General features: G+C 33.4%; 1 protein-coding gene and 1 long non-coding RNA gene across 2 annotated transcripts in view; one reads left to right on the top strand and one right to left on the bottom strand.

Annotated features, from left to right (window-relative positions):
- Window positions 1-18,579, top strand: part of LOC118184980 (uncharacterized) — a 118,654-nt gene extending 100,075 nt beyond the window's left edge. The window contains exons 2-3 of the long non-coding RNA XR_004757515.2: window positions 8,295-8,406; window positions 16,079-18,579. This is a non-coding gene — a long non-coding RNA (uncharacterized LOC118184980). The remainder of the gene's footprint in view (window positions 1-8,294; window positions 8,407-16,078) is intronic.
- The window catches only part of LOC118184979 (neprilysin-2-like), a 225,052-nt gene that overhangs the window by 176,581 nt on the left and 24,635 nt on the right, over window positions 1-23,836 (bottom strand). The window lies entirely within an intron of this gene.

The raw sequence follows: 23,836 nt of genomic DNA, 5'->3' as shown, positions 1-23,836 counted from the left end.
TTGTTATATATGCAAGCTGCTATATATGCCTTGCTATATATGCCTTGCTATCCTTGCTATATTATGCTGGCCTATAGTCTAATTTACATACGCTGTCTTAATTATGGCAAAACGGCATCTACATAGCAACCTTGACATACCTCTTACATAGAAAGTGTTAAAAGTGTAATACAGCATGGTCATATTACTACCAATGATTTGGAATTTCGTAATTATTTTTTAATATCAGCTCACGTTATACATCGCGATTTTTTTCATAAAGACATGTCTGAGATATTACATATGTACCACACGCAACTCGACATCTTTGAGTATACTCGATACCACACGCAAGTCGATACCTTTGTTATGACAGCGTACTCGAACTGCTATCAAAGCGTGGACTTGATTAACTTGCTGCAATGTGCATGACACGCAGTTTACACATATAAAATTGTACATGGATATCTGCGGGCAGAAGCTATTTCTTTTGCGACAGGTAGCTTAGAGACATTTCCTTAATTCTGTATCAAATGTGCAAAGAAATTTTCTCTTTTTTGTATTATTCATCATAGCATCTGATACCGTAGTCATTTCATTTAATTCACCTTATTAGCAAAATCATATGCACAATGTACAGGTTTCTAAAATTCTTTAAGTTTCTAAGATTAATTTAAGTTAAGATTATTTAAGTTTATAAGATAAAGTTCTTTAAGTTTCTAAGATTCTCAACAGTTCTTTAAGTTTGGCGACTTTTGGCGATCTAACGTCGAATTTGGCGACAAAAATTAGTCGCCGAAACCGTCGCCAGCTTGACGATATCTTTCCAATTTACCGAGATAGCCATTTACTCAATTTTAAATAGACTTGACCCTATATTCTTAGTTTTTTTCCCTATAGTCTTCCCTTCTTTAGATTTTCATGTAATATTATACAATAAAATGCTACAGTTTCACATATTATTTCACTAAGATTATTTACATATGTACAAAATTCATAACAGTGGCCATAAGTAGCTAATTATATTTGTAGTAACCTATTAAGAATGAAATTTGCATTTGAGAGAATTTGGGAGAACAGGCCGAATTCAGTTAGAAAGACTATAGTTTGTTAAAGTTGGGAAATGCGATAAATCAGTATTGCCTCGATTCAAACCAAGACTCTTGCTGGTTTTGCTCTTAAGCAGCAAGAAAACACAGTGTAATAATTCCTAACATTCTACACCCACTTAAGAGGGAACTGAGGAGAAGCATAAGATCCGGTCAACTAAACAAATTTAGTAACTAAGTGATTGATTTTAGTTCGGGTACAAGTCTAGAGACGGAATAGTTATACTGAGTCAGGAAATACATCAAACCAACCTTACTCTCGCTGGAATTCGTACCACCAAAGTGCTATTTGCTAGTAAGTTGTACTAATCAATTACACAACGGCAGGAAGCAAGAGGGAAGCACGAAAGAAATTACTTACGTAATTATTAAGGTATTTTAATACTACTATTTTTAAAGTAAAAACTAATTTATAATACATAAAGTTCTTCAAAAGCAAAAAATTACTTTCTCTTCAATTCTGTTTAACGCGCAGTTTCTTTAATTATAAATCAAATGTTTCATTTAAAAAAAAACAAAATTTCTGAAAAAGTGATATTTAAGCTTTACGGAAAATCCTAAAACCACAGAAAACGAAATTGAAAGCCACTCGAGTGAATTCGCAGTTTTTCCATTGGAAAAAAAGCTACAGTGTATTCACGAAGAGATTTAATTAAATGAACATTTATTTTTTTTTCTGACAGCGGAGTAAGTACTTAATTTGAAAACTTTGCGAAGAGAACCTCATATTTTTTAACATCAAATAAATTATTGAGCAATATATTAAATCACTTTTTCGTGTGAATTATGTAAGTGGAAAGGAATGTAAAAAACATACTTTTAAGTATGCTTACATACTAATATTTTTTCTCAGAATTTAATCAGCGATGTTTGGCGAAATGATTCTAAAAATCACTTTTTAAATATATTCCGTCGGCACGTTAAAGCGGAAATTCAATATTTATTTTGAAATATAATTCGTCATCAGTTCTAAACTCTCAGATAGAATTTATGCCAAATTCTTTCATGTTGTGAAATTTTTTTCAAACTCGAACTCGACAAGTAATGTGAATTATTTTTATTGAAGATTTTATTCTTCATATAAATACATATTTTTTTAACTTACGAAGGACTATTTCTTTATAATCGTAGCGTAGATTAACAGTTTCTGAGGCAAGCATACTTCATGACACATCAATGAGTACTTATTTTTTTTTTTATAAAAGTTCTATTCATGTCATGTAATATTATCATGACACATCAATGAATACTTATTTTTTTATAAAAGTTCTATTCATATCATGTAATATTAAGTTTCAAATAAGAATACTTTAAATTGTTTTTCATGAAATATTTTCAGTTTGGTTACATACTACATGACGCTTGTATATAATAATACCTAACCATAATTATTTCTTAAATATATCCATACATTTCCTGAGAAAGTATTATGATCCAGAATTTCTGTTTTAATCCGTTGACTAAACATTAGCTAAATCATTCTTATAGACCAGAAAATTCCTCCATGCAAGTCCTTTCTTTGCCCCGATTTTTACATTCACACAGAAAAGAAACACTAATTTGTATAACATAAAACAAAATTCATAACATAAAACTGTTTCCTTCAGGCGTATCAAATATTCCATGAGTATTTCGGGCACTGATGCTTCTGAACAAAGGTTTCCATGATCACATATGATCCTTTCAAATAAGAAACATAAGCAGGTGACACAAGCATTCAAAAACAGCCATTGCTGTTACTTCTGCTCTTATATGCTTTTTTCGAGACTTCTATGAGTAATTTCCATTATTCTGGATTTTGATAGTACCCCATAACTTCACGTAATGAATCAATATCACAGCAAAATGAAAATCGTTCCTTTTAAACATATATGCTTTAAAATTAACTTATGCTGCCTGTGATCATCCCCTCCGGCGTTCTGGTTAAAAAACTGTACACTTAAACAGACTTGGCTGATGGAGTACATAATTTGTCTTCACAGGACTGTCTTAGGTGGTCCGTTCAGGTGCAGCAGGAACCGTTAAAGGTACTCTCAAGTTTCTCCTAGGGTAAGTTCAGGTGCGGCAGGGACCGTTAACAGTACTCTCAAGTTTCTCCTCGGGCTGTGTCATCGGTACGTAGTAGATATTGTTAAGGTTGTCCTACGCCTACGTTGGTCAGCTCAGGCGGCTTGGCGTTGTTTCAGAATTTTCCGGCAGCCAACTGTTGCCTGGTCATTAGGCATCATTGTAGTGTCATTATGCTTATTTTGATGCATGAAAAATGAGCAATGCTCTCGCTGGGACTCGAACCTGGACCTCACAAATACGCGTCGAGTGTGCTTTCGTTACACCACGAAAGCATGTAGAAGAGGGAGAATATAATGTAATGATTTTATATAAGAAAATTCATGATACAGACATACCCTTTGTCAATATTATACTGTTTATATTTAAAGTTAAGCCAAAAGTAATCTTAAACAGACGTGGATTTTGATTATAAAGATTATTTGAATTTTCACAATTTCGGCGGTGCTCAGACAGAGGCCTTTCTTCTCCATAGGCAAAAAAAATTTTTTTTATCAAAGGCAAAACAAGAAATTGCAAAATAAAAAATAAAATGCCACTGGATTTCAGAGTATCTAATTGAAAGAGACAAAGGCTAATCTTTTTTTGAAGGCCCAAAAGGGACGGAGACCTTAGTCCCCGAATGAGACATCAGTCTTGAAACGGCAGTTTGCATCGAAACACTTAAATGCGTTGTGTCACATTTTAAATTATTGCAACCAAATATTATCGCTCTGCATTATATTTAAAGAAATTAAATAATGAAGAATCTGCATAAATATAAGTATTTTTGTATGTATACTGTTAAAAAACAACAGTATCTATGTAAAAAACGACGGTATCTATAGCCATTCAATTTTGAATAATGTAGTCCTCCAGCCAAACTTGGACACTTGGAAGACAGAATTTTGAATTTTTGAATTTGTTTATTTACTATTTCATATTTTGTAACGCTTTAATGAATTTTCGGTTAACGAACTGAACGATTTAAAGGCGAACAGTGGTAAAATTGTACGGAAAAATACATTTTTATCTCCAGGGCAGGAGACTTTCTGTCGAAAATTCTAAAGATATGCCATTTTTAAAGATTTTGTGATATTGCTATTGGATCTAATTTTATATGAGATGAGCGCCAAGAACGTGATACTAAATAAATAAAGCATAATACGTTAATAATAAAAAGACAAAAAAAGTTTTGTAAAGTCATCCTACTAAGAAAACTGAACATTGATGTGATAAACTAAGAATATACTGAAAAAAAAAAATAGAGAGAGAGAAAGAAAAATATATGTCAACACTTAACGCTCTATCCGGAAATCTAAATATTTACTGCTACGCCGTCGTTAAAATCTAAAACTTTTCAGATTTTTTTTCTATTGAAGAATGAAACTTTGCTCCTTTGCACACAAAAAAAAGTTTGGTCCTGAAAAAGAAGAACCTGCGTTCGATCTCGAAATCGTCAAAGTTTTAATCAAAAAATCTTTGCTAATGGTGGTTTTTCTTCTCCTAATTTACAAATTTTAAATTGGCTTATTTCTTCTCCAATTAGATACTGCATATATTTTGTTACGTTCTTTTCCTAGTAGTAGTTATAAAAAATTACACTTCTTTTAAATAGAAATTTAACTAAAATGTCTTCTATTTCATGTTTTTCTATTTAAGATGTTATGCAAGATAAATATCGTCTGCAAAGCAATATTGTACATGTTTCTTTCACGTGAACATCTTATGTAAATTTGGAATTAATTATTTTGGAATGATGTAATTTTAATATTACGCAACTGCAAACTGTATAAAGAAACCTGATCTTCAGCATGCAGTATATTATTTAAATCAACCTTGACATTTCTTGAATCAGAGATTAGGAAGAGAAAACATTTTTTTTTCCTATCTCTTTCCGTTGCAAACTTAAAAGTTATTTTCTCTCTCGGCTAGCCTCCTGTTATTTTGGGATTTGTTCGGCTTGGTTGGGTTTCCTTTCCTTTACGTAACAGTATCCAGTTTACAGAATTGATACTGGGAACTGAACCAACATGATGCCTATACATGAATACTTCTTAAGTTCCTTTAATCCAGATATTAAGTATTTTGGGAAAATGAAAGAAACCATATTGCACATCATTCATTGAGCTGTTTTCTTTGAAAAAGGTGTAATTATATTTTTGATAAAAAAAATTAGTTAATGATAATAATGAATGCAATCTGCTACGAGCCTTTTATCTACAAACAGGTCCCAAAAAATTCTTCAAAATGTTCATAATTTTGTCAAATTTAAGTAGTCAATGGAATTACAAATATAATTACTTTGAAAGTAGTGTAAGTCCTCTTTCCACAAACACTTAATATTTAATTCAAAAATTATACTACATAATTTCTCTGCTTCGTTTTTATATGCGTGGCAGCACTGTTAATGACCTAAAATGTTTTAGTTCACTGAAATTTTGTTACTTCGCTCGTTTATTTTAGATTATAAGACTTAGTAATATATTCTTATTTTCACTTAACTTGAAGTAGATAAGTATGATTACCTCTGAAATTGCTAATTATTAATTTTAGGACGAGGAGCAATTTATATTACATAATATTCGAAATGTATAATGTCACCTTAGAATCGGAAAGTTATTCAGTAGGTATTTATAAACTCCTATTTTGATATATTTCCTTCTACATTTTAATTAATTTTAATATTTTGTTATTATTATTTTACTTGAATGATCCCAAGGAATAGAAACAAAAAAAGAATCTTGGAATCAGATTCTGGTGAAAACAATGCATATTTAATAAAATTCCAGAAAAATAAAATTGGTTTGATTTAACTGAAATCCCATATTTAATATTTCATAAATATATGATTTTTCACATTTTGCTGAAAATGGGCTTTGAAGTTCATTTGAGGTCATCAAAAGTCTAAATTTCTTTAATTAATACTTAACGGATCACATTATACATTTAAATTTTAAAAACATAAAATTTTATTTTACTTTTACCAGTGAATAAAATTTAACTAAATATTATTACTTACAAAAAATTTAATTAAACATAAAATTTTATTAAATTTTATTTTATTACATCAATTTAATGTCTAAATATATAAAATGAGCGTATTAACATATACCAATATATTTCAACCATTAAATATCTTCATATAATATAAAATGGACTTACACCACCTTCAAAGAAAACGGTTGTATTACAGGAATTTACGGACTGGGAGTTTTAAAATCAAATTCTAGCATACTCATTTAAAAAAATTTACAAACATGAGTTAGCTGAATGTTTTTAGCTAATGAAGATATCGAAAATAGTTAACTGCATTTTTTAGCTCAATTTAAAATTATAGAATCATTGCTGTATAGTAAGAAGTAGCAGTGCTTTACGGGGAAGTTTAAGGTGAGGCACCGAAGGAATTTTTTCTCCAGCCTTAACTTTCTTCCTTTTCACTATCTGAAGCATTTATAAATGCTTTAAACAACATGGAATATGAACCGTTTTGATAATTAAGAGAAACTGAGTGGTTAATGGTACGGGTTCAATCCCAAGCAAATGAACTGACTACCTGATTGATATTAGGATTTTCTTTGTATTTAAAAAATAAATGAGCCAGTTTCCCTTAGTAAGTTCACCAAAAAGGCGTTTTTTCTTTAAACAGATAGCTTTCTTGTGTTTAGCCATATTCAAATAACCTAACCTTGTAGAGTCATTAGGTTTTTTTTTTTTTGGAAGCCAGAGAGAGAAAAATTAGCAACCGCCTTCGCCGGGAATCTAACCACGGACCTCTGGAATACCGCCCCAGCGTGCTACCGTTACACCACGAAGGCATGCTAGGGAAGTGAGAGAAATACCTTATATACTCCCATTTTTAAAGGGCGACTAGGATTTTAGGGGACCTAGTCGCCAAATCCTGGGTGTGGAGAATCATCATCCACAACCCTTTTAGTTCGGGCGCCACTGTAGAATCATTAGGTTAATTGAAAGCAGAAAAGATGAAAAATATGCAACCGCCTTCGCCGGGAATCGAACCACGGACCTCTGGAATACTGGCCCAGTGTGCAGAACCACTACACCACGAAGGACGCTTGGAAAGTGGGAGAAATACCTTATAACCTAACTTAAAGCTAACATTTAGAATCTCTGAATATCTGGTTCTCGATAAACTTTTGATTTAGAACGTGCCTTTACTAAGACTTCATAACTTTCTATTATAAAGCTCCAATAGAGGCCAAGGAATTAAGAGCGTTAAATACTGGTAGTTCAGCCAAGGCAAACAGGCTGGCTACATATTTGTTTTTGGAGATTTTATTCATGTAAAACGTGTCCTTCAGAAAGTCCTTCACGAAGGTTTCCTCTTCAGACAGACAGCCATTGTATGCTTTTCCATATCAAAATAATCTAACCTAACTTATCCTCCTATACTAGATTTCAAAAGGTAATTATATAGAGATTCTTTTTTTTTAAATCAGGAGATGTGAAAAATGAGGAATGCCCTCACCAAGACTCGAACCTAGACCTCTCTGGAATAGGCGCCGAGTGGGCTACCGTTACACCACGAAGGCATGCGGGAAGGATGAAGAAAAGGCTTTATAATTATATATCCTTAAACTGTAAATCTAGATAAATATTTCTAAATTTCTCAAAATAAGGCAAGGAATTCTATGAAAACAATTTTAACATAATAAAAGGATTCCAGTCTGGACGTTGAGGGAATATTCCAATCTGAACAGCACTCTTTATGCTTTAAACAATAAAAACTGCACGTTCCATAATATTACGTGGAATAATGGCCCACCAGAGGCCCAGGAAATAAGACCTTTAATTACTAATAGTTCAACCCGAGTTCAAACACCAGTGAATGACATGCTGCATAGTGGATTTTTCTCAAATTAAATAATCCAAATTATTTTTAAATATTCCTCCACTTAAGCTTTCCTCGCTATAGGCGGAGGGTTCTAGTGTGCTTTAACTTGGCCTAATAAATTTAAATCTTTGTTAAATATTTCCAGCGTATAGTTACAAATAAACATAATATAGAACTTTGTATCCACTTGATAGCAAAATTAATTTCTAAGGCGAGCAGCTTTTGTTTTGTAGCTTCCTAAATTTGTTATCAAAAGACCCGAATCACCGTAATTTATTCTCATAATTTCTCCCATTTGTTACTAGTTTCACTACCGGAAGATCGTCAGGGAGGAAATTATGCGAATAGTTTAATTTCTGAAAGATGCAGTTACAGTAAGAACATGACAAATGAAAAGTAGTCGTGGATAAACTACAGGTAACTATCATAATATTATTTCTTTTAAAAAAAAACCTACGTTCTAGTAAGAATGCATAGTATTATGAACATTACGATATCTAATAATATATCTTCATTTCTGTTTTTCTGTATCTTTCATATTGTTATCGCATTCGTCACCGTTCAGTCTGTTTTACCACGAGAAATGATCTTCAGAACCATCAAGAGCCCATGCACCCAAAATCCACGAGCGAATCATTTAAGATGAAAACAAACACTATTGGGGTGAATCTATTTTAAAACTTAGGGTAGTTCCCTTTCTGAACTTCCTGAGGAAGGAGAAAATTACGTGAATATTTAAAACAATTTCAGAGCCTTGTGCTAAAAAACTAGGAGGGGGGACACACTGGTAAATACAGTATATAGAATGACACGCATGGGAAAAAGTAAGCTTATAAATTTGAATTATTAAGAAAATTTAAGTTATCAAACTTGCTCTTGAATGTCTGCTATATTTGTCCCATTATGGTATACAATAACGGAGCGTTAAAAGCCGCCGAACACCAATAGTTCGGTCCAGTATTCGAGTCTCTGAGAGTGGACTGGCTGCATGGGCGTTTTCATATTTTTCCTTGTGTATAACGTGGATACAAGCCAGTTTCACTTAAAACGTCCTCCACAGGATATCCCACCCTTTGCAATAATGCCTGTTGGCGGAGTGCATAATAAATTTGAAAAAAAAAATGGTATACGGTTTTGTCTTTCAAACGTTTTGCATTTATGTAAATCTTTCCCTTTGGAAACCAGAACTCTTTGTTAATTGAGGTAATACCGTAGATAACTTTAACGTTACACTCAAAATCCTGGTAAATCAGAAGCAGTTAGTAGAGACACCTAACAAGCAGCCACTGTTAACTCCAAAGAAGGAAAAGACAATTAGGTAATTAAATTAGCATACAAAGCTCTTTCTTTCTGGAGCGCGCACTCTCTTCCTTTCTCGCTCTGTCTATATTCTTCTTTACGTTACGGTACATGCTATTAATTTTGTTTCAATTGACTGCACTCGCATTTTGTTAGGAGCCAATAAACGCATAACTCTTCTATTTTTATAGAAGCAGAAAATTAAAGGTACTATACTTGATTTAATATTTTTAAGGATGAGCAATTTAATTTTAATGGATTATAATGCTTATGCATTCTGGATTACGCGCAATTTAAGACACTTAAAAGTCAGGGTAGTCTCTTCTATTACGATTTTTCTTTTCTGCAGACAGTTCTGTTTTACGCTGATGATTCATGACAGTAATGGTTCCTTCCATGATAAGCAAACGCAATGTTTTTTTTTAAAAAAAAAGAATGCGATTATCCGCGCCATCTCCGGATAATTGGGTTTGGTTTGGTTTATTTGATTATGGCAAAGCACTCGAAAGCTATCTGCCTGAGGGGAGGGATGCTTTCTTGGAGAATTTTCTTCGGTAATTGGGAGTTAATTATAAAATGTTAGACTTTTTTACAGAACCTTTTATTGGAAATGTTTTCCTCAAATAAGGCGTATAATTTCCTGTAATCCATCGTGTGTGTATGTTCAAAAGGATTCTGAGTGAACTTGAAAACTGTAATAATCTGTTCCAACATGCTATTTCATGTATCGTTTTTAAAATTATGTTAATTTCTTGTCAAAAGTATTTTCTGTATTCCCAATATTTTAATATTATATACAAATTATATTGTTTTCTGTTTATATCATAAAACATTATATTTTTAATAAACACTGGATAGGGGGTGTACTGTGGGATTTCACGATGTACCATTATAGGTAACCTTTAGATGCTTTGAAAAACTTGAGAAAATCATCTGCTCAACTTTGCTTTAACTCTCATAATGCTTGCAAAAAAAAAAAAAAAAAAAAATTAGGGTTAGTTAGCATGGAAAGACAGTTGACACGTATTACATCGCGCTGGTGTCCGCTATACTTTTACCTGTACTTAAACCTTATTTAAGTAACTTTCGGAATGGTAGTATGTGCAAAGAACCAATATTTAAAGAAAGAAAGCCCGCATACACTGTTTTCGGTCACAAAGTGTATCAATGATGGCTTTCGAAAGAAGGTGTCAGCACAGATATCCTACAGTGACAACTTCCGATACGATATCATTGGCTCTCATCTAGTCAAAATATACTTCACGCAGCTTACGTCACGGATTTAATTTTCAATTCACGGCTTGATCCTGGATCCCGCTGATAGAAACTCAGAATCCTTGACTTGAAAATGAAAATTACTTAACAGTTTCCAGTATCGTGCTGTTTCATAGCCTTCGTTTCTCTTTAATCAGCATGAATATTTGCAGGGAAAGTACACAGTGTTTATTACCACGAAATTAACAAGATGTCGTTAGGAAACTGTAATTTTCATTTTCAATGGGAACACAGATTTCTTAATCTTTATGTCTGTGTAAAACGAGCTAAATAAAAAAATTAACTGAGACAGTTTTTATGCAGGATGTTTCGTATCGTGATAGTATCAGATATACTATGAGATGTCAGCGACCGAGGGCTCAAAACTGGTAATTCAACCTTTGTTCCGTTCCAGGAAAACGGACTAACTGTCTGGGCGTTTTTGTGGTTTTTCTTATCTGTAACGTGGATACGAGTCAGTTTTCCTTAGAAAATCGTCTTCGAAGGCGCCATCCCTTTCGGCAGATAGGCTTCGAGTGCTTTGCCAATATCAAATAAAACAACTAAACCGAATTGACTAGACTGGATCGGATTATTTGACTATAATAAAGTTAACTAAAACTATCTACATAATGCGGTATCTTTTGTGAACGAATTTCTAAAGAGAATTGGCTGGTTGTCATATTACACAGACTCATGACTACGTGTAGGCATGTGACTTGAAATAATGCTTGTTCAAAGAGATTTGCATACTTATCCTATACTTACAATTATATTGCATATAACATTTCTTTGTGTGCATCAGTGGTTTGAATTGATAAAACCGCTGAATACCGGTACTTCGTATTGTATTATGTTCCCAGTCAAAACCAGCACAAGCTCCAAGCTTTTGATTGGGAGCTGGAGTCAAAAGCTTGGAGCTTGTGCTTGGAACTTTCGTGATTTTCTCCCCGAACGAACTAGTTTCTTCAGTTCTAGTTCAGAAACTAGAAATGAATAGTGTGCATGTACACACGAACTACTTTTCTTCAGAAAGTATTCCGTAGAGGTTTCGTGGATTTGAATTAAAACAAAGAACGCAAGGGTTATTTCCCAGAAGAGCTATGCTTTGGTAATGGAATTCAAAAGAAAGTGGCTTGTGTAAGATGTTCCAAATAAAAGCACCGTGTTAAATATGCCCAGTAAGATAACTGATTTTTAGAAAGTGGAAAATATTTTTACATATTTGTAATACGGAAATGTTTCGATTTAAGAATGAAGAACAATGTCTGAAGAAGAATGAAGAATATGTCCTCCCCCACGTCTTCGTTTATCTGCGTATCCAGGCGGCTAATGACGCATTCAGTTCCCCCTTTAGGACACTTTGTTTTGTTGTTGTTGTGACTAATCTCGCTTGTCTGATATGAGAGCAAATCTACGAAGTTCATTGTGGCAAGGAGGCAAAATTGCGCGTGCCGTTGGCAAGCTCGTTGAGCACCAAACAAGTCACAGTACATCTTTGCTCAGTTCCGCCCCAATTCTGAAGAAGAGCACTGTAGGGAGATGGGTCCGAGGGTCTCAAACCCCTCTTTCCCTACCAACAACGTCTCGAGAGGACTTTCGGCTCGCCACATAGTTTTAGTCCCCCATGCCGCACAGACAGTACATTTACAAACATTCAAGCCTTCTCTGGGATTCGAAGCCGAGCCCTTCGGTACGGCAGTCAGAGTCACTAACCACTATCCCGTTTCGGCGGCACGATTTTTTGGGACTTGCTGTTTTCAAAAAACCGGCTGGATTTTTCATGCCAAAAGATTACATACGGCTTCCTACCAGTTTGTGCATAATACTCACCCTTCTTGCAATTAGTTTTCACAATCAAAATTGGCTGTTCCTTTGTGTAACTTTTGAAGTCGAGTAAGCTGCAACAAAGTTGCGAAATCAACTAACAGTAATAAAATAACAGTCTTAACGTGTAATTTAAACTCAACTTACTTAAACCGGAACACGTGCCTGTTGCAAACATGTAAAAATATTTTCTATTTTTTAAAAACAAATTATTTTTGCATTAAATCCAGTACTCTTCTTGAGATCCCTTACATTTCCCACATAACTGAAAAACACAGAAATACTGATTCTATAGTCAACCCGTTTTTACGGTTTCCAACGCGCGTCGAAATATCATTTTTCAGGTGTCTTATATACTCGACCACCGGTGAGCTCCTTTCGATGAAAGTATCTACGGTCTCATCTATCTCCATCTACGGTCTTCCTTCACCATGATCTATTAACCAACCAATGAATAGGTACTCACCAACTAATATCTCCGAGATATTTGATTCATTCTTTAACTCCCTTTCGTAGATATTACTAAAACTTCCATTAATAACGTTATGGATGTGATGTTATGGACTACTACATCGCAGGCAGCCTGAACAAATTATTTATTTCAAGAATAAGACAAAACCGAAAATAAATTAGGAAAAAAAATCCTAAATTGATGCGGACTTTGATAAAAAGAAGTTCATCTGCCGCCCAACCGGGATAGTGGTTAGTGAATCTGAATACCGTACCGATGGGTCCGATTTCTGATCCCGGAGAAGGCAGGGATATTTGTAAATGTATAGTGTCTGTGCGGCATGGGAGCACTTTAAATATTCGGCGAGCCGAAAGTCCTCTCGAGAGGTTAATGATAGAGGAAGAGAAGTGAGAGTCGCTCTGATCTGTCCCCCCTGGAGTGCTCTCCATCAAAATTGGGGGAGGGGTATGGAAAAGCCGTGCTGTCACCTGTACGGTGCTCAAGGCTATTGTCAACGATAGGCACAATCTTACACACCTTGTCATAATTAATTTCGTGGACTTGTTCTGATGTTGCTGTTAGACAAGTGAGATAAGTCAAAGCAAACAAACAAGATAAGTCAACAACAAAGTTCAACCTTTTTAACATACCTGTACATGAGAAATGCTCACTAATGACAAAAGTAGAGAGTAAATAAGACCTGTGAACACTGTGGTTCGATCTGGGAACAAATACCGGCGCAGGGATGTGCGTTTTCGAGTTTTCTCTGCGTATATCAGGAATAGAGTCAATTCTTTTTCAATTCTTTTAATTTCTAGTGTGGTTTGGTATACATGATATTACCAAAGAACGCAAGAGTAATCTCCGTGTATGCATGAATACCTTTGTTGGGCACTTTGTAAGGAAAATATTTTGTTCACAGAAACTCTACGAAAACGCTCATGCAGCCATCATGTAAGATTTTTAAAATTCTTTTATATATATGCCTTCTGAGATGGTGCATATCCCGCTTGGACCGACAATCCGTATGTTGGATGTCATGTCGGTGGAGTTCAGAAATCACGCACGCCAGAATTTGCGGTATTCAAATAATTTAATAAAAAAAAAGTAGATATTCCCGACTGAACCAAAGTTCCATAAATATCCCGCTTTGATCAACAATCCTCAGATTGGCTGCCACCACAGTGGAATTCAGCCATCGTGTTCTCCAGAATTTGCCATATTCAAATAATCCAGTCCATAAAAGTAGATATTTTTATTGCTATACATAAACATTAAAGTTACAAGCATACACTTATATTCGCTTGAATGTAAGACAGATTTGCATATTAAATTAATGCATGGCTTTCACAATGCTTTTTTTAAAAAGGTGGTGTGGTGTATTTAATTATGGCAAAGCACACTAGGGCTATCTGCCTAAGGGGAGGGATGCCTTCGTGGAGGACTTTCTAAGGAAAACTGGCTCGTATACACGTTACACATGAGGAAAACCACGAAAACACTAATGCAGCTAGCCCGTTCGCGGGATTCGAACCTCGGACCGAACTACCAGTGTTCAGCGACTTTACCGCTCGGCCGCTGGTGGGCTTTTTTTTTTTTTTTTTTTTTTTTTTTTTTTTTTTTTTTAAGGAAAAATACGATTTATACGACCCCACATATCATCGCATAACCACTATAATAACTGTAAGTAAACATATTTTCCATTAACGTTAAAATTAGGGAATGCATACTTAATTAAATTACATACATTTATTTTTGAAATGTTAGACTACATACACAAAACAGATAATCAAAAGAAAATTTTATGGAAAGAAAAGTCTTCTTATATTCAAACCAATATGATATTTTTACATTTTCATATTCTCATTATTGAATAAAATTAAAAAAAATTGATTTAACGTTTGTAAAATTACGTTTTTGCTCTGCATACATGTTATTTCTTACAATTTCCGAAACTAAAAAGATTTGGGAAACATGGAAGAGAAAAAATGCAGCTAAAGCCCTGAAAAACACTTTATGTTTCTAATTTATTTTCCAAAATCAATCAATAAATATATGAACTGACTATAGAAGAATAAAAATAAAAATTAGATTGAATTTTAGAAACACTTCTTGATATTTCTGAAAGTTTTCTCTTTCCCTCACATTATCATCCAAAATACGTTCTTTGCGCTGATATCAAAACTAATTATATTATTTTGCTTTTTATAGAAAATAAATTTAAAGGAAAAAATATTTTTTGGAAAAAACTTCCTTTTGAATTATTTCATTAAATTTTTTTGGCCCATTTTGTTTTAAATACAATTTGTTTTCTTTTCATTAATTTAATTTCATTGGAAATGATACTTTTCTTTATTTTTGTTTCTGTTTTTACTTTGAAACGAGAGAATTGAAGAGTTTCCTGGGAAAATATAATTTATAAATACATTTTTCCAGATTTCATTACATTATTGAGAATATAAATAAAATAATTTCAAGAAAAAACTATTCCCAGTAATTTGAAATGAACAGTGATTGTGATCTCGAAATGTTTGCTTAACTATTTTTTAAAATTCTATTACTGAAAACTGATGCAAAATATCTAGTTGAAATATTTCAAAAAATGCTTTGTTTTACCTTTACTTCTCTCTGAATTGATGAAAGCATATATGTTTGCTCCTCTCATCATCATCTAGGTTAATTTACTTGAAAAATAGATGTAGAAGAAATATCACGGAATTTCACATGAAAACCCGATTTTAGTGTTCTATTGCTAATAGACCACACCATTATTTTGTAAGATGTGACGAACGGTAAGGATATTTGTACGAATTTTCGTTTTGCTTTCATTTATTAGTACGCAAACCACAAAGAAAAAAAATCACTGTTTAATTGTGGGAGATTTTTATACAGCGTTTCTGCGATAGAATTACACTAGTTGCCAATACTTATCACTTAATTAGGTTATTATAAATTATTACTTAGTGAGCCACTTAAAAATTTATAATAAATAATAAATAAACTACTTAACCGATATTAAATTTCCTTATTCTTGCATGTAGCCAAACTCACCAGTGTTTTTAAACATATTTCACAAAAACCTTTTTTCACCAGAGTGGAAAATCTCCGGCAGCTGAAGAAGACGGTTCAATTTATTATTTGAATCTTTGGGTTGATGTAAAAAATTCATCTCGTTTCTGTGCACATTTTTTGCTTTCAGTGCATACCTAATCATGAAATGCATTCCTAATAGATTATCCTGCTTTGTTTCTCAATCAGGGCTGAAGCTAGTTTTTAGACGTCATTTTTCCAAACATATGACGGTTTGGATGCAACGGATCATTGTTTACAAGGAAGCTGTCAATGAAGTGCATTCGAAAGTGATCTGCAGAGTCTGTTATCTCTATGATGTATAAATAGAAAAAATACTGGATGTGAAAGAACCTCCAAATTAAGCTGCTCTGCGCCACCAGGGATGACCACTGACCTGACATTTAAGTAAATGTATTCTCCAGTGTACCTCCATCCTGGCAGATGAGAAACATCATCGTAAAAATGGACGTTTTAATTATGAAGACAAGTCAAGATTTACGGAATACAGGACCTACATAAATACACAAGGTTCGTAACATATAAGATTCATTATACACAAGGTTCGCTATATAAACATACAATGCTCTGGCGAGTACATTCATGATGTGAGGTTTATCAATTTAATTTTAAGTAATATTTCAGTTTAAGCTTGACTATTTTCCTATTACTCTCTTTTCACACACACTTTTCATATCAGAATGTAAATGAGATAGCGAACGTTTATTCAGATTAAGGTAGACAGAAGTGCTATTTAAGCAAGACTTTCGGAAGTTAGTTTTAAAGCGTGTCTGCCTATTCCTGTTGTGCCGTGATTATTAGCGACTTGAGACAGCGGCATTGAATGTTTCTAGCCATTTAGCTTTATCTCGCCGGTTATTACGAACCAGAGTTTTTCCTGTGCGGTAAAGTATTCTATGAGCCGTTAGGCTAATCTACCATATCTTGAAATTGTTATATGTTTCGTATTTATGTTGAGCGAAAAGTGCTTGGTTTATGTAAACCAAAGTTGGTCATTTGTTGTGTTCGAATAAAAGAGTCTTATACACCCTCCTTCTGATTTCTGTTTTGTCTCACAAGACTAGAAGATAATTCTTCAATAACCCTTTTAAAATTTATAGTTTATGTTCCCAAAGAGACAGATACTTTACAGTTGTATAAAATAAAACATTCATTGCTTGTTTTCATACATTATTTACATGAGCTTTAATGATTTCAGTGAATCCAATAATCCTGATTATCATTATGTACATGATGGAATTGAGTTCAAGCAGAATTGCGAAGCATTATACAGTTCTTCGCACTTTTACCTGAACTCAATCCCACCATGAATGGCAACTTTCACAGGTGGTCTAGCATTGCCTATGTGGATGCCATGTCATCTGTTTGGCCTTTTCCATTGAAGCGCTAAGTTAACACGGTTCTTGTTTCACAGTTGATAAACTTGCAAGTGGTTTGACGGATCGGACTGATCAAACATCTGTCATCAAATCGGGCTGAGAATGTAGGGTATTTCTCAGATTACATTTTTTGCCACAGAACCTGTCAGTCCATTTCTGAGTTGTTCTTTTAGCAACGGTATGCTCTTCATACAGCACAAATTCGTCTGGAAACCTTTGTTGTACTGATACATTCGTTGAACAACATCGTCGTATAGCAACATTTAAAGATGCATCCTTTTTGCAACTTGCTACTGATAGGTAAAAAAAGAACTGTTCAACTAAAACTTAACCATTCACTTAATTAATGGATATGGGGTATCATCACTACAATTTGACATATTAAACTCCATTGACAGTATAAGTCACATCTAAGAGAAACATTCCTAAATGAAACGGAATGAAATGCGCCATTTCAGTACTGCAAATGTACACACGTTAGCTGATTCCTGTTTGTTGGTTACCATTGTTTGTTGGTTACCATACTTAATACTGGATACTTTTTTAAATAATAGAATTTAGTTAAGCAGAAAAAGAAAAAAATATTTAATAAATCAACTGAGGCAAGAGATAAAGAAGAAAATGTTATTGGTTGGATTTTTATATCCATTATTAACGAATGTGATGGCATATTCTGAAATTTAAATGGATTCAAGAACATGAGATCGTCTTAAGTATTTCAATTAATAGAAAATTGAATGGACATTTAAAAGTGCTTCAGGTGTCGTGGGATGTGTGAGATTTAAATATCGTAAAATGTAACACCTACACTGGATCTGAACAGAATATATTTAAGAATACTTTACACTTACATCATGCTTTTAGCCTAAAATTACCAATTATAGGGCACAAAAATAAAATGATCTAAAATTAAGATATAGAGTGATGCTGCAGTAACCGCTGCTAATATCTTCTAAGAACTATAAAATTACAGTCAGCGTTTTCCTTCTTCGGTGTACATAAAAGTAACAGATTCTGAATCTGTAGCCCCGCTTTAAGAGTAAATAGAGCAATGAGAGTCTTGTATATCATTCACAGAGCATCAAGCACAGTTTCTGGGAATTTAACTGTAATAATCATACTTCTTCATCAAAACACTGCATGATCTATGAATCAGAAAAGTCTGAATGAGAAAAGCGAGTCTGTGGTGACAGTTCAAGTTCTTCCTGAAAGACTTTGCTGAACAAGTTACGCATCTGACCTATGCCACCTTACTGTCCGTTTTTAGTTAGAGCAAGTTTTGTAAACTTTTGGCAAATAAATTAAGTTCTACTAAAAATATTCAATTCAACTTTATTGGACACTGTTCTGTCTTATTCATGACACACATATTATCTCAAATCTGAAAACAAAATTACGCAAAGAAAGTAATAAAAGCTAGTGAAGGTTAATTGCAATTCATGCCTTGCCCTAGCTACGAACCGTCTTGCTTTTTTTAACTACAGCAATGAACTAACTGGTTTTGATAACTGCAAATTTCAAGATAAATCACATAAAGCGTTTTGTCGATATTAATCGAATCTTTAGTTTATAAAGTCTCGTTTTAATAGTAATTCACCAGGAATGGACAAGCAAAGTTTATTGAATTTAAATTTGTGTTTATATAAGTTTGCTATAGGTAACTAATCACTATAGGGCGATAACTAGCTGACAACTAGGTTTGGTTTATTTAATTACAGCAAAACACATTACAGCCACCTGCCTAAGGGTAGGGAGTCTTCGTGAACGACCTTCTTCTTCTCTTCTATACACGTTACACAAGGGGAAAACCATAAAAACGCCCACGCAGCCATCCTGTTCGCCTGGAATCGAACCCAGGTCAGAACTGCCATTGGTCACCTACTTAACCGCACAACCGCTGGTCTCTCGACATCTAGGAATTAATTCTTACTGAAGTATTGTTAGGTAAAGATAGCTGAAAAAAAGGTGAACAGAAAAGGTGAACAGAAATAAATGTTTGTATCGTGGACTCAGTTAGCTGATAGACAGTCAATTTAAAAACTGTAAGCTGAATAATTTAATTATTATATATAATTTATAAACTGTAAGCATGAATTTATAAACTGTAAGCTGTAATTTATAAACTGATGATGAATGTAAAGTGTTCACGTTCCCAGAATGTAAAGTGTTGCCATAATGTTTTTAAAAATTTTTGGTTAATTGTTTTGCTCATCTTGCATGTTTGTTCACAAAGCTTATACGGACTGGTGAGTACCAAAAATACTCAGTATTTTAAAACGCTGGAAAATGCCAAAATGTTTAATTTAATTATTTCTTAAAGCAATTTTAAAAGAAATCATAAATTTTAGAACTTTTATTTTAGAAAACAAGTACGATAAGATTTTTATATATTTAAAACTGTGAATTTTAAAATTCCAATAATACAATCAATAGAATGTTACAAGCCTTATTAATATGACCTAATTTTGCGATTTTCGAACTAATTTGATATTAGTTTTAAGGTATTATGAGATGAATAAGTTTTAAGATATGAGTTGCCTATTTTAATTATTATTTATTGTTACTTTAGTTATTATAGTTCCGGCGTTAGCAGTAACATCAACATCTTGGTTACTATGACTCAGAAAGGTTAAGAGAAACAAATTGCGGATAGAAAAAATGTGTGTGCCGTGGACACACGCAGCTAAACAATGTTTATGTTTTTATGTTATGTTTTCAAAACTGAGAGTAATCGAAAACGGCCTGAGAGAGATCAATGAGCAGTTAAATAATTGTAATTTTCTCCCGTTGCTCGAGGAGTTAACATCAGTACTAACGTATTGCAAAAGTTTGCAAAACTTAATCGAGGCAGATCATTAGGGATTGAAAACAAAATTTGAAAGTTAGGCAAAACACAGGTACTTTGGTAGGTCATATTAATTTAAAGCATTATTTGATTCGTTAAAGAATCGAAGTCTTACAAGGGCCTTTTCAATTTTAGAGTTACAACTCATAAATTAATTACTTGCTTAAATTAAGATCTCGCAGAAGTCAGGAAGCTCAAATCATCATTACTACCGAGCTACGGGTCTGAAAAACGGGTTCATCATTCATAAACTCTTTCTCAATATATATCCACAAACAAATTTAAAAGAAGTATTAAAGGATTTGTAACTCATAATTCGAAGAAATTACGAAATATTCACAGGGTGAACTACAAAGCTACTTTCGTTTTGAGCTCATGCTGACTCAAAACTTGAGGTTTTCTGTTTATCATAAGAAAATCATTTAGACTCTTTCAAGAAACGTGAAGCTTCTTACATGATAATAATAACTCGAAATTCCAAATGTAAAATGAAATTAATTTAGGTATCCATTTGACTGTCAAAGACATCGATTGTAGATCCAGCGTGTTGCGCCATATCAATACTTTTTATACTATGAAATCACCCTACTTTGCATAGGAATTTCTCAATTCTTCGCTTTCTTTCAATATGTTTGGTACATGAATGCATCATCTGACCCATGTTTTTCGAAACCCAGTGACCGGGTCACGTGAGTTTGACCAGATCACGAGACGTACCTCTTCTTCTACAATTTTATTTCCGCGTTTTTTGCGTCCTATATTTTAAATTGTTATTTTTTTAGGTCTTCGCGCTGTCTACAATTCGAAACTCAGTTGCCCTTTTGAACTGTTTAGGAACCAAAAGAAGACAAAAGATGTATCAATCAGAAGGGAGGTTTACGGTTTTGGCATGCAGAGAAAAGTACCAGCTATATCCCCATGTTTCACGAAGTGGCAACCGGTTTTTAAAGAAGATTCTTTTGCAAATGGTAATTGGCAACGAAGAAAGTAACCAGTTGAGGTTTTGGGGTTTGTATGTCCAGGAAGAAGATATGAAAAGTGTTCCTAACTTTTTATTTGTAAATGGAAGTGGAATTTTAGCACTTTGCATAATTTTGTTTCCTTCAACTTTTGTTTCAGAGAAAACTCAGAATATTATGTTATAGAAAAGATAACAAAATAGTTGTCTTTGCTGTATTTTTGGAGTGCCCGTAATAAAATTAAGCAAATTTATTATTTTCGTACATTTAAGACAACTTCAGGAATTACTGAAAATATCAGTTTTCCAATTACATAAAGTACAAGCTTGGCTTAAAATATGAGTTAAAAACAGTAAGTTGGTTTAAGTATTAACTATCAAAAAACATTGTAAGCATTTATTATTAAGTTGGCAAGAAAGTAATTTGAATTTGTACAAGTAGATAGCTTCATGTTTATTTTATTAATTTTCTGTCGATCATATAATTTTTTTCTTCTGAGATTTCGTAGCTGACATTTTAATGTTGCTATAGAAACAAATTCCGTATATTTTTGTTTAAAACTTTTAGTTTAAAGTTAGTTTAAACATGAGATACAAAAATAAACATTTTTTTACCTGTTTTACTTTTTTATTTTTATAAAGTCAAGAAAGCGGCTGAGGTTCACGAAGAGATGTGTGATGTTTATGGTGTTGATTGCTTAACAGAAGTATTGTGCCGGAATTGGTTTAAAGAATTTCGTTCTGGAGATTTTTCACTTAAAGGTGACCATCGTTCTGGCCGACCTTCCGAAGTTGATGACAACAAAATTTAAAGCCATAAATGAATCTAATTGTCATATAAGTGCGCTAGAGATTGCAAAAAGTTAAATGTATCACACACAATAAGATGTATTAGGATTCGTTAAGAAGCTCAATATTTGGGTTCCGCAAGAATTGAAAAAAAATTATTTAACACACCGAATCAAGATTTTCAATACACATTTCAAACCTCAAAGCAACCAACTCTTTTTTGACACCAATTATGACAGGTGATGCAAAACAGATCCTCTACAATAACATTAATCGAAAAGGATCTTGGTCCAACCATGACGAATCGGCACAAATCATATGAAACTGGAGGAAACAGTCAACGAGAAAAGACCAGAATTGGTAAATCGCAAAGGAATCGTGTTCCACCACGACAATAAGAAGCTTCTTAGCAACTTAGCAAGCTTAGTAATCTTCAATAACACGTACGAAATCCTTAGAGCTTAAATTGGAAGTGATGTCGTATTCTCCATACAGTCCTTGTCTTGCAACATCAAATATCAATTATATCAAACTTTACAAAACTTCTTCAATGGTTAAAATATCGGTAAAAATTATGACCTCAAATCGCACTCGGTTGAATGTTTTTCTCTGTTTAAAGACCAGAAGTTCTAAAAGCGCGGACTCATTAACTTACCAGAAAGACGGGAAAGGCCATTGAAATTTGACTGGAGAATGGAAGATATTAGATTAATTAAAGTTCATTTTTTTGTACAGATAAAAACTCACACTAAAAGACTGGAAGTAATTTCTTGCCATTCGAATATAAAGAAGACTTATAGAAGACTTAAGAAGAATATAAACATTAAACTGTTTTTAAATATACGAGACGTAAACTTAACAGGATTCAAGTGAAAGTGATTTTTTCTTCACGTAGCTATCAAATGTTCAAAATTAACTAGCAGTTCGTAAGAACGACTAAATTTGCTTGAAATTTATACTCTGTATTGCTGAGAGTTTGATAGCAGCAGTTAACAATTGAAATAAATACTATACAAATTATTTTCAAGATAGTTAATGCAATTTTTTAAAGGGTGCTCGAAGTATAGGGTGAAACAGTATAGGGCCTACATGTTTGATTACATTGTGTAATGACAGCATCATGTTTACCAGAAATGAGGTAATTCCAGCGGAAAATAAGATCTTCCAACGGAAGAGCAATACATAACAAGAGCAACCAGATTTACTTGTCAAAGTCATTGACTATCAACGTCAATGAAAATGATTTCAGTGAAACTTGTTGCATCAGGCGTGTATCGACATTATTTGTATTAACTTCAATTCGTTTTTGGTTTTTAAATTTAGAGCTTTCATAAAAAACATGTATTTAATACAGCATTTTAATTTAATATATGAGCCAATTTTTCCCTTAGAAAGTCCTCCACGAAGGCATCACTCGCCTCAGAGTGATAATCCTGGAGTGCTTTGCCATAAATAAATAAACCAAACCAAACTTAATTTTCTTATGTTTGTGATTTCACACTTGGCAGTGTATTGCTGTAGTACTTGTGGCACTATTAACAGAAGTAATGCCAAATACATTTTACTATTATCTTGAAATTAACTCTGCTTATCATTCCAGGAAGCACTGCTGCTGATAACAATTATGTTGAAACTATTGAATAATAGCTTTCAGTTATAATTCTAAACCCTAATTACACTTAATCTGAACATGCGGTAACTTTCATAGATTGCCGAGTGAATTTTCCTCCTTAGCTTAGAATGCAGTGACACAAAGAGATTACAACAAACGCAAAACCAACTCTAACATTTACAAGTTATTTCTTTTATTAGTTATTTTATTGGAGAAATCAAATGACAAGAGCCCGCGTAATATTTGTAAATTTTGCAGGACTAGTTTCGATTATTTAACTACAGAACCATCGAAACTAGTCTACAGAAAACATCGAAACTAGTCCTGCAAATATTACGCTGAT

The sequence above is a fragment of the Stegodyphus dumicola genome, chromosome 8, assembly GCF_044657685.1.
Source record: "Stegodyphus dumicola isolate Sdum_Otavi_A_Nest chromosome 8, ASM4465768v1".
NCBI classification, from domain to species: Eukaryota; Metazoa; Arthropoda; class Arachnida; order Araneae; family Eresidae; genus Stegodyphus; species Stegodyphus dumicola.
This window is presented reverse-complemented; position numbering and strand designations above follow the sequence as displayed.